Genomic DNA, 10,978 nt, shown 5'->3' with positions numbered 1-10,978 from the left:
AGCTTCCAAATAAACAGGCTGCTCACCCGCTGGGGCCACTGTTACAAATACCACAGACGTGCGCTGCTCAGCATCCTGCGGGCAGCTCGGTCGGGCAAGGACCCCAGTGCACCCCCGAGCACCCCCCAGGCCCCCACCAAACACCCTCACATCGGGAATCAGGTTTCAAGATGAATTTGGGGGAGTCTCGAACATGGAGAGCACAGCACACACCACCGTGTTTCCGCTGCAGGATAAAATCCGCCACAACAGCGGGGCGGGAGCCCAACCCCTCCCTAAAACCCAGATCACGTTTCGTTAACTCCACCAGAGCCGAGAGGCCAAAGCAATAACTGCTTCAACCAACACGCTATATCCCAGTTATCCCTGAGGACCACGCTCCTCGCGCCTTATAAATGAAGACAGAAATAAGGCAGGACGAAAACCCCGGGTCCTCCCAACAGCAGCGGGAAGGCCCCTGCGAGGACTCCACGTCAACAAGCCGAGTGCAAGGTTTCCCTGACAACCAGCAGCAGCCACTTCATCCAGTGACTGTTTCCAACTCCACGTGGAGTTTAAACTTTTAATAATTGTTTTTAGCATCCAAACAGCGTCACGGGCAAAGAACAGGCAGCAGGGTTTGAGTCAACACAAGAGTTTGGGCAGGAGGCCGCATCTGTCTGTCCACAGGGACTGATAAAGGAGCTCAGGGCCAGAGGCCAGGGGACCCCCAGGGGACAGCCACCATGGGGCACAGGGAAGGAGGCGGCCCGCCACTGCAGGCAAGTCCCAGTGGGCCCCCTGGGCCAGGCGCAGCAGGAGAGGTGGGGGAGGACCAGGGATCCCTTCCCTGTCGCCCCCGTGGGGCTCTGAGGACACCAGACCAGCCGGCGTGTGGCAGGCGCCGAGGCCGAGGTGGGCCGTCCCTTCCAGGAACTGGGCAGCTTCCCTCAGCTCCGGGCCCTGACGCACTCAGCGGCCGGTGTCACCACCAGACCCCCGTGAGCAGGACGCGGTCATGACACCATCCTTAGACGGGGAGACTGAGGAACAGATTGGTTAAGCACCATGCCTCAAATCACAAAATCCATAGGCGCAGAGCCAGGCTCCCACACCATTCCCGGCCCTGTGGCCCTGTGGCCTCTCTGCAGGATTTACAGTCCTCAGAGTTCTTAAAACATTTAAGGTCCTTCTGAGTCACTGGAACGTGCCCAACCAGGCCCCGGGGCCACAGCTGCCACCATCGGCTGGGCCTCCTCCCTTTGTCTTGCTGGGACCCTGGCTAGTACAGGGGTGCCTGGAGGGTCATACTGAAGGATTCTTTCTATTTTCTCTTTACAGTTCTTGGTAGAGGTCTCGAGTATTTTCAAGAAGTATCTAATGTTGAGTGACAGTCGTCACGTCTGGGCTGCAAAGAACAGATGTAATTCTGGGAAGCCCTTGCGCGGCCTCCCACGCACCTGCACAGTTCAGCCAGCAGCCGTGCTGCGAAGCCAGGGGCAGGGGTGGGGGGGCACAGTCTGCCCCTCGGTGCCCTCCCGGGCGACAGGGGGCCAGAGGACAGGGTCAGGGACGGCCAGCGGGCTGGTCTGGGCGGCCCTGAGGCAGGCTCGTGGTGGAAAGAAGGGGACCCCCGGAGGGCAAGGGCAGAGGCCCTCCCTGGCGGCTGACACCGGTTCACAATCTAAGGGCTCCTGGGGCAGACCTCACACCTGGTGCAGCTGACCCCGGTGTAGGCCCGGCCCTGGTTACTGGGGAGACCCGTGGTCACCACAATGGATCAGTGTCACGTCTGACTTTGAGGACCGAGCTCCAGAATTCCTGGAGGGCCGGGCAGGGGTGGTCACGAGGGGGCAATGCTCCTCGCTCGTGGAGGTGAAGGCCGGAGCAATCATCTGCAAGAGGGAGTGAAAGCGCAAGTCCCACGCTGGTGACACAGGCCACACAGCCCCATAGGCCGCAGCTCTGCCCCTCCTTCCTACACGCGCCCTGGCCGCCCAACCCTGCTCAGGGCTGCCCTGTGAAGCTCGTTGCGTCTTCTTCTGAAACCATCCGCCCCAGTCTCTTGCTTCTCCTTTCCTATTTTCAATTCCTGTTTTTTTTCTTAAAAAAGATAATTTTTATTGTTTATGTAATCTCTACACCCACTGTGGGGCTCAAACTCACAGCCCTGAGACCAACTGTTGCACATACCACAGGCCGAGTCAGCCAGGCGCCCCTCCTAATTATTCTCAACATTCGAGTGTCACGATGGAGACCGGCCATAATTAACAAAGACCATTTTACTTGGGTTTCATTTCCGAGGATTCCCCCGCCCAGACTCTCCCTGGAGGGTGCCGGGACCCCGGAGTGGCTTCTCGATGCCAGCAGCACCATCCAGCTTTCAGCGCTGGCCTGACGCACACGAGGGCTGTGCCCCCCTTGTGGGTCTCTCCCGGCCCAGCCCCAGCAAGACCCAAGCAGCGGCGTCCCCAGGGAAAGTTCTGGAAGCACCGGCACCCACACTGTCAGAATTCATGGACTCTGGGTCCTGTGTCACTGGTGTCCCAGGAGAGGCCCAGGGCCTGTGGGGTCAACACACAGCCTTGGCTTCAGGCCACACTAGGCCTCCTAGCCGTGGTCTTCCTGCCAGCTTACAGTGTAGACAACTCAGAAGGAAGTTGCCTGTGTCTGGAGGAAGTGAGTCAGGAGGCATGAGAGGGTGGAGCAGGTGGCAGCTCGCTGGGCGGCTTCACGGAGGAAGAGCAGGGGGAAGGAGAGGCCGCCCCTCCAAGGCCTGGGAAGGACTTGCTGAAAACAGCGCCCCAGCCGCTCCTGAGATGGGAGGCACTGGGGTCCTGGGGGGTCCTGCTCCACCTGATTCCAGGGTCCCCCCTCCGTAAGGCAGAGGAGATGGCAGGGAGGGAGCGGCTCTCATTACCCCTGCTCCACACCAGCCCAAACCCGCCCCCCGGACTCCGACCACTGGACGTGTGAAGCTGGCCGGTCTCACAGGCCACCGTGGCCCCATTCCAGACACCAAATCCAGACGGTGAGCTGCTCCTCCTCGCGCCCTCCCGCTGCCCCACCACCAGCCCAGAGAGGACGGCAGAGTAGTGTCCCGGGCCAGTTTTTCTGGGACAGAAGCTTGCACTGAGATTGCTGAAGACGCACTCCCATTCGCACCGACTTCCAGGTGATTCAGAGCAGCGAGCGCGCAGTGTGCACATGGGGCGCGTGCACATGGCCGTGATACCCATGAGCGGTGATGACAGCCAGTGTTCACCCGGCTGTTGTGGCAACTTCTTCTGTGGCATTGCATTCAAAATAAAAAGCGGGGGGCGCCTGGGTGGCACAGCGGAAGCGTCTGCCTTCGGCTCAGGGCGTGATCCCAGCATTATGGGATCGAGCCCCACATCAGGCTCTTCCGCTATGAGCCTGCTTCTTCCTCTCCCACTCCCCCTGCTTGTGTTCCCTCTTTCACTGGCTGTCTGTATCTCTGTCAAATAAATAAAATCTTTTAAAAAATAAATAAATAAATAAATAAAATAAAAAGCGGAGGAAAATCAACAGTGAGCGTGGCTGTGAGCCCCACATGGTGGGTCTGGGGCGNCTCCCCCTGCTTGTGTTCCCTCTTTCACTGGCTGTCTCTATCTCTGTCAAATAAATAAAATCTTTTAAAAAATAAATAAATAAATAAATAAATAAAAAGCGGAGGAAAATCAACAGTGAGCGTGGCTGTGAGCCCCACATGGTGGGTCTGGGCAGGGCTGAGAGCACCCCCCTTGCCCGGACAGTCCAGCCTCTGAGGTGGAAAGCAGGCCCCAGATGCCCTGCGAGCCACGGCTGGCACACTCACGTCGTGCGGGGGTGGGGGGGGGTAGCACGGCCTCCCACACACGTCACCAGCCCCCTCAGTCAAACAGTGACAAGACCCCCAGCTCTCGTGACCCCCCTGAGCGAGGGGGAGCCACCGCGGGGGCTGGACACTGGACCTGGGGCCATGCAGGTGTCTTTGGGATGGTGGTGAACCCTGCTCCACCAGCGGGTGCCATGGAGCCTGCCCCCCACTGAGCTAGCTCTCACCAGAGAGAACCTTCCAGAACTGACCCGGTCTCTCCCCGACCGTGGGACAGGGACGCTGCTCTATTTCATCACATTCATTGCTCATCTGTCCACAGCCCGGGACACTTGGGTACGTGGAGGCACCATCAGCAGCACCCCTCCCCCAGACGAAGAGACTGAGGTTCAGAGTGGGGAAGTGACTGGCACACAGCTTCACCGCCCAGGGTTCACCTACAGGTCCCTCCACTTACAGCCCCTCCCAAGCACGCCCCGCACTGCCCCACCTGCCATGCAGACTGCCAGGACACCGTGGGGAACCAAACGCAACCCACAGGGTCCCTGGAAGTGCCATGGGAGGCTCCTCTTCCTTTCAAGGCCCCCACCGCAATCGGCGGTGACGCTTCCGTCAGGGCGGTGCCTGAGACCCTTTCCAGGAGAGGGCGCCACGGGGCTCCCAGCCCCAACTCTGCACCTGGTCACCTCCACACCTCTCCCCTCCTCCCCACACCCTCGCCTCCACAAACAGGTATGTGTGACTACGCGAGCCCCCACCCCCAGCGTCCCCCCCACTCCTGGAGGCACAGCTGCCTTGTCTGCCTCCCGCCACTGCTCAAGATGCAAGTCCCATTGCAAGCCATCCCCGTCTCTGCCCACCTGAACCCAGCTGCTCCTGGACTGGAGGACACCAGGACTCGCACCCCCAGACCGGCCCCTTCCGCCCCACCACACCCACTGGATTTCAGTTCTTCGGGCATCCCACTCTCCCTCCCGCCCCAGAGCCGGTGCACGGCTGTCCACTCCACACGCTAGCCCTTCTTCATGCTCCAGATCTCAGCCCCAGCACCACTTCCTCAGGGAAGCCCACCCTGACCTCCCGAGGAACGCGGAAACTCACTCCCTTGCACTTTAGACTGGGGTGGGGGCATCTTTCAGTCGTCTGATTTCTTTAGGTGGGGCCACAGCCTGGCACGCAGCAGACATATGACAAATACTCCAAACTAAATGAACATCGAATAAGCAAGCTCATTTCTCAGACTGGGCCCAGGAGCCTGGAATAAACCGACTCAGCGTCAACAGACTCAAGCCCTCTTTGCTATCACTCTGTCGCCCCTCTGAGGACTTCCCTGTTCAGCCTGGGTGGCTCAGTGGGTGAAGGGTCCGACTCTTGGTTTCAGCTCAGGTCATGACCTCAGGGTCGCAGCAGGGAGCCTCACGTTGGGCTCCGCGCTCAGTAGGGCGTCTGCTTGAGATGCTGTCTCCCTCTGCCTCTGCCCCTCCCGTTCACGCTCTCTAAAATAAATAAATAAATCTAAAAAAACCCAAAAGGTTACTGCAATAGATTAGCTTCAAAGCATGAACAGTCCTTTCACTCGCTCAGAGCCGGCGCCTAAGCAAAGTCCCGCACGCAGGCGTCCGGCTTCTGCACCCCACAGCCCAGGCTCTCACGCGAGACGTGCTCTCCAAACCAGCAGAGCCCCAGGCTGCAGGAACGGGGAGCAAACATTCTGCATGTGGTGTGAGAGAGGCACTCCAACTCCACTGAGCTTCCAGTGTGCATTCTCGAGAGGCCGCCACGGCGTGAGGGCCGCTCAGTCCCCTCTGTGGGGCCCGTCCTGGCCGGTGCATCCCACCACACTCTCAGGCCCATGGCGCTGTCGGAAGCAATGCGGTGCAGAACGCCGTGACAGCAAACCAAGACTTCTGCGCCCACAGATGACGGCGCTGGCGAGAGGACTGGGGGGAAGGCAGATCCATCTGCAGGTACGGATATATTCCAAGGCACGTCTATTCCAGCGAGGACAGACTGGTGTCCCCTGTATGGCAGAAGGACCTGGACCAACCAAGCTGTCACCGGCGGCTGATGGCAAACCCAGGGGGCCGGCAGGCAGGGCACTCAGCTACCTAGCCCTGCGTGGCACACCACACCAAAGCTTAGTCACTTGAATTATTTGGAGCATTTTCTTTGCTCACAAATCTGCAGGTTGGGCAGGAGGTTGTGGAAGGCACGGCTCATCTCTGTCCTGTTCAGCATCAGCTGGGAAGGCTTGAAGGGGCTAGCCGCGTGGGTGGCACACGGATGCCCTCTGTGAGCCGTCACGGGCCCAAACATCCCCACTCTGGAGCCATTCAGAGGCCCAGCCGCACTCTCCCCAGAAACTTGTACCAACCTTCTACGTGGTACGAAGAGCTGTTTAACATTTGGAAAATGTTCGGGACTCAGGGAACCAACACCTTCCAAACGACCAACACATGGTTACAAACTATGCATGAGCGCGGTATCCATTCAGGGACTAAAGGATTTTAATGTAAGGGTCAGAAAATCTTAGGGTTTCATATTCCACTTTACAATTAACCTTCGAAAAGTCAGCACCTGGTTTTTTGTGTGTGTGTGTGTGTTTTTTTTTTACAGAACTAGAATCAATAATCCTAAAATTTGTACGGAACCACTGAAGACCTCAAAATAGCCAAAGTGATCTCAAGAAAGAACAAAACTGGACATGTATCACAAGCCCAGATTTCAAGATCTGCTACAAATCAGAATAGTACGGTCCCGGCACAAAAGTAGACACGCACATCAATGAAACAGAACAGAGCCCAGAAATAAACCCATGATGATACGGTCAATTAATCGACAAAGCAGGAAAGAACATGCAATGGGGAAAACGTCTGTTCAGCACATGGTGCTGAGAAAACTGGCCAGCCACATGCAGAACAATGAAACCGGACCACTTTCTTACACAGAAATAGATTCAAAATGGATTAAAGATCTAAATGTGAGAACTGAAACCACAGAAACCCTAGAACACAGGCAGTAACCTCTTGGACACTGGCCTTAGCAACACAGTTATAAACAGGTCTCCTCAGGCAAGAAGAAAAAAGCAAAACTAAAGTACTGAGACTGCAGAATAAAAGCGTGTGTACGGTGAAGGGAGCCGCCAACAAAAGGAAAAGGCAACCTACAAACAGGGGAGGATATTTACAGATTATGTATCAGGAGTTAATATCCAAAACTACCAAGAACATATACAACTCAACACGAAAAATATAACCCGTTTACAAAACGGGCATGGGACCTGCATAGACCTTTCTCTAGAGGAGACGTCCAGATGGCCCACAGACAGGTGAAAAGATGCTCACTCATCATCAGGGAACCGCAAATCAAACCTACAAGGGGATCCCACCTCACACTGAGTGGCCGGAATCAGGAGACAAGGAACGACAGGTGCTGCGAGCATGTGGAGAAAGGGAAGCTCTCGTGCACTGCTGGTGGGAATGCAAACTGGTACAGACGCTCTGGAAAAGTGTGCAGGGTCCTCAAAAAGTTAAAAATAGAGCTAGCCCACCACCCAGCAATTGCACTACTGGGTATTTATCCCCCAAAATGAAAACACTAATTACAAGACACAGGCACCCTGATGTTTGCAGCAGCATTATCAACAACAGCCAAATTACGAAGCAGCCCAGATGTCCATCGACAGAAGAATGGATAAAGAAGATGTGGGAGAAATATACAATGAATATTCCTCGGCCATCAAAAAGAATGAAATCTTACCATTTGTGGCAAGACGTGGATGGACCTAGAGGGTATTATGCTAAGGGGAAAAAAGGCAGAGAAAGACAAATACCATATAATTTCATTCGTATGTGGAATCTAAAAATCAAAGACCATGAGCAAACAGACTCTTACAGAGAACGAACCGGATGTTACCAGGAGGGGGCACAGGGGTGCGGTGGAGGGAGACATAGGCCTTAGCAACCGGGGGGCAGGGACTAAGACGTCACAAAATGAGTGAGTCACGAGGGTGGAAAGTACAGCCCAGTGATTACAATCACACTGTGGTGATGTGGTTTGGTGGCAGATGGTGACTTACCGCGGTGAGCCCGGAGTCTCGTTCAGAACCATCAGCTCACTACCCGTACGCCTGGAACCAATACGACACCTTAACTATATACTTCAATAATGTAAGTTTTTAAAGAAATTGAAATGGTCAATTAAAAGCAAAAACAAAACGACCAGCTGTTTAGCTTTGCTGTGGTCTCGAAGAATACCCCGTTACCTGAGACAACTGTTAAAATACCCCCTTCTCCATGAGAGACTGATTTTCCTCCCATTCCTCAGCCAAAACAAGGGACCGCGAGAGACTGAACGTGAGACAACTGAGAATGAGTTGTCCAGTACTTGCAAAGTGTACAACAGTGCCACTTTTCTCACTAAATTTCCTTTGGGGAGTAATTATTTTAATTAGAAATATGCTACTGACAGTAACAATATCTTTTCATTTTATTTACTATTCATTTATTTCAATTTATTTTTTAAAAGTTCTCCATTTAATTCCCAAGTCGGTAAACATCAACACATATGATTGATGTCAACTAAAGCTTTTTGGAGTCCTGCACGGAAACCGGAGAGCCACTGCTTCTGGGTGAGTAACCACATCTGGGCAGGTCTGGGCCCCACTCTGGGCCCTGCTTGCCGGACTTCCTGCTCCACAGGGCTCCAGGTGGGCCTTCATCTGGACGCGATGTTCCCCATGACCGGGACCACTGCACGCCCGGGACACCCCACCGAGGTGGCACCTCCCGTCTGGCTCATGACCCCAGACAGGGCCAGCCGAACTGCCCAGCTAAGCCCCACAGGCCCCCAGGTATGAGAGAGAGAACACGGCTACTGTCTGAGGCGGCAACAGCGTTAACTCAGGCTCCTGCCTACCCCTCTTCCTTTGTCGTCACCCTGGACGTCACCTGTGTCCCTTGTAACAGAGTACCGTTGGCTTTCTCTCCTTTCACTGCCGCGACAATCTTTAAGCAGCATTTAGCCGCTTACAATTAATACATCTGGGTCTGGACAGACCACCTTACTCCTTACTCTTAACTTTCATTTTCTCAATCAATCCATTCTCCTGGGTACCCTAGATTCCCTGACATGACTTCCTGACCCTCGCCTTCTCCCTCGATGATGCAAGAACCTCCAGGTCGCTGTCGTCATGGGGCTGGAGTTCACCTGGTGCCTGGATGAGACCAGGCCTGTGCAGCTTTGCTCCGCGGTGTGACCCCACCCTGACCTCCGCCATGCCCTCATCACCTCACCTGGCCTTCGCTGCTTCATGCAAGTCCGACTTCCTTCACTGAACATGCTGGGGTTCTCTCTCCTGCTGGGGTTGCTGCTGAGCTGACATATTCTGGCTTTGTCTCAAGTTTGTGTTTCAAGGACGCTGCTGGGTTGAGGTTTTCTGCCATCACCATGAACACCCCACTGGCTCCTGGCTTCCATTGTCTGCACCGATCAGCATTCATTGGGAAGCTTTCTAAGTCACCTTTGGGTTTTAAGGACAGAGGTTCAAGGTTCTTTATCAGGCTTGAGGCTCACAGGGCTTCTTCAGGCTTCAGAGCTACTCCTTAGCAGGTCCGCGAAGGTGCCGCCCGGCCACAGCCTCACGCCGCCACGCGGGTCATCACGTGGTGTACCCCAGCAGCTCCCCGGCTCCCCGGGGTCCTTGTTCTCATTTCCTGGCTCTCCCCCCAGGCATGCACATTCTCTCCTGTCTGCCAATCCGCTCCTGTCATCACCCATATCCCATCTGTTAAACCCACTCACTGAGTTCCTACTGTAGCTATCGGAGGTCCTGGTTCTGGACCTGGTTCTCTTCAGTTCTCTGCTGGAATTCTTAATCACAACTCTTCTCTCTCTCTCTGAAAATGCTAAGTATAGTTGAAGTGCCTGAGTCCCTCCCGCACCTCAACGACTCTTCTCGGGGAAGGTTCAGGGTGCTCGTTCTGTGGGAGAAGTAAACTCAATCTAGCAGCCTCTACCCCAAGCCTGCTTCTCTTCTCTTGATGATTTGTTCTTCACTGTCTCACATAATGAGGTGTTGAACCTTTTATTTACAACATTTATCATAGAAACAATTATGTCTCCTTCACCCGTAACCTTAAGTGAAGGTGGGGTCCTATGTTCGTGGCAGCCCCGACTTGAATCCCATGCCTCCGCCCAATTGGAGACTGTCAAAAGCACAGGTCAGCTGAGCAGGCCCCTGGGCCCCCGACCTGGACAAACACAAGGCAGGACACAAGCAGCACTGCACATGGGCTCGCACGCCCCGGGCCCGTCCTCCTGCGGATCCGGCTCCCCCAGGGCCTCCAAGCAGAGGTTCAGTCCTGCTCACGCTCTAAGAACCCCCAGTGGGAGGCTGCCTGAATCACCACGGTCTTTCGCACACAATTCTTTTTCTCTCTAGCCATTACTGAGGGTGTTTTATACATACTATCTGTGTTAACGAGACGCAGGGTGCACACACTGAAGCAGAGCGTGGTGACTGAGGTGGTGTCACTTCCGGAGCTGGGCCAGAATGGCCAGTGCGGTCAGGGGGGGTTACAAACGCTCTCAAACAGGAAACCATTAGCTGGAAGGAGGGAAACAGCAGGACTGTCTTAAAGAAATACTGGCAGCAGCGGGACAATGAACCAGTGTGAGGGGGCAGGGAGCGCCAGAAGGTGAAGGCGAGGACACTCCACGGCAGACAGAGAACGGGGCCGGGGCTCTGCCACACGGAGCTGAACCACGCACCGGGGACAGACACTGCGGACACTAGCCACGACCGTGCACAAATGCCCGTGGACAGAGGGCAGCGACAGAGCTGCACAAGAGGCAGGCAGGAACGGCAAAAAAAACAGCAGGGTGGGGAGGCTAAGGATGCACGAAGGGTCTCGATTTTAAGCAAGCAATCACAACACCGGAGAAACAGCACAACTAGTTAAATAGGACCACTACGTGATGAGGTGCCGGCACACTGGTGCACTGGGAGCAGGGCACGCGGTCACAGCACCCCGACCTGAGACCGTCACCCCACCAAGCTAGGTCTCCACAGATGTGGCCGTCAGGTTCTGGGACCGTGCTAAGGCAGGCCGTAAAATCTGCTGTTTACCAGCAGTCTGAAAACAGAGCCCTTTAGGAAGT

General features: G+C 55.3%; 1 long non-coding RNA gene across 1 annotated transcript; it reads left to right on the top strand.

The window, feature by feature from the left end:
- Nucleotides 1–7,885: 7,885 nt before the first annotated feature.
- LOC117803688 lies at nt 7,886–9,031 on the top strand. The gene is made up of 3 exons (XR_004627626.1): nt 7,886–7,986; nt 8,345–8,447; nt 8,938–9,031. It is a non-coding gene; the product is annotated as an uncharacterized LOC117803688 (long non-coding RNA).
- Nucleotides 9,032–10,978: the final 1,947 nt, after the last annotated feature.

The sequence above is a fragment of the Ailuropoda melanoleuca genome, chromosome 9 (assembly GCF_002007445.2).
Source record: "Ailuropoda melanoleuca isolate Jingjing chromosome 9, ASM200744v2, whole genome shotgun sequence".
Classification (NCBI taxonomy): domain Eukaryota; kingdom Metazoa; phylum Chordata; class Mammalia; order Carnivora; family Ursidae; genus Ailuropoda; species Ailuropoda melanoleuca.
This window is presented reverse-complemented; position numbering and strand designations above follow the sequence as displayed.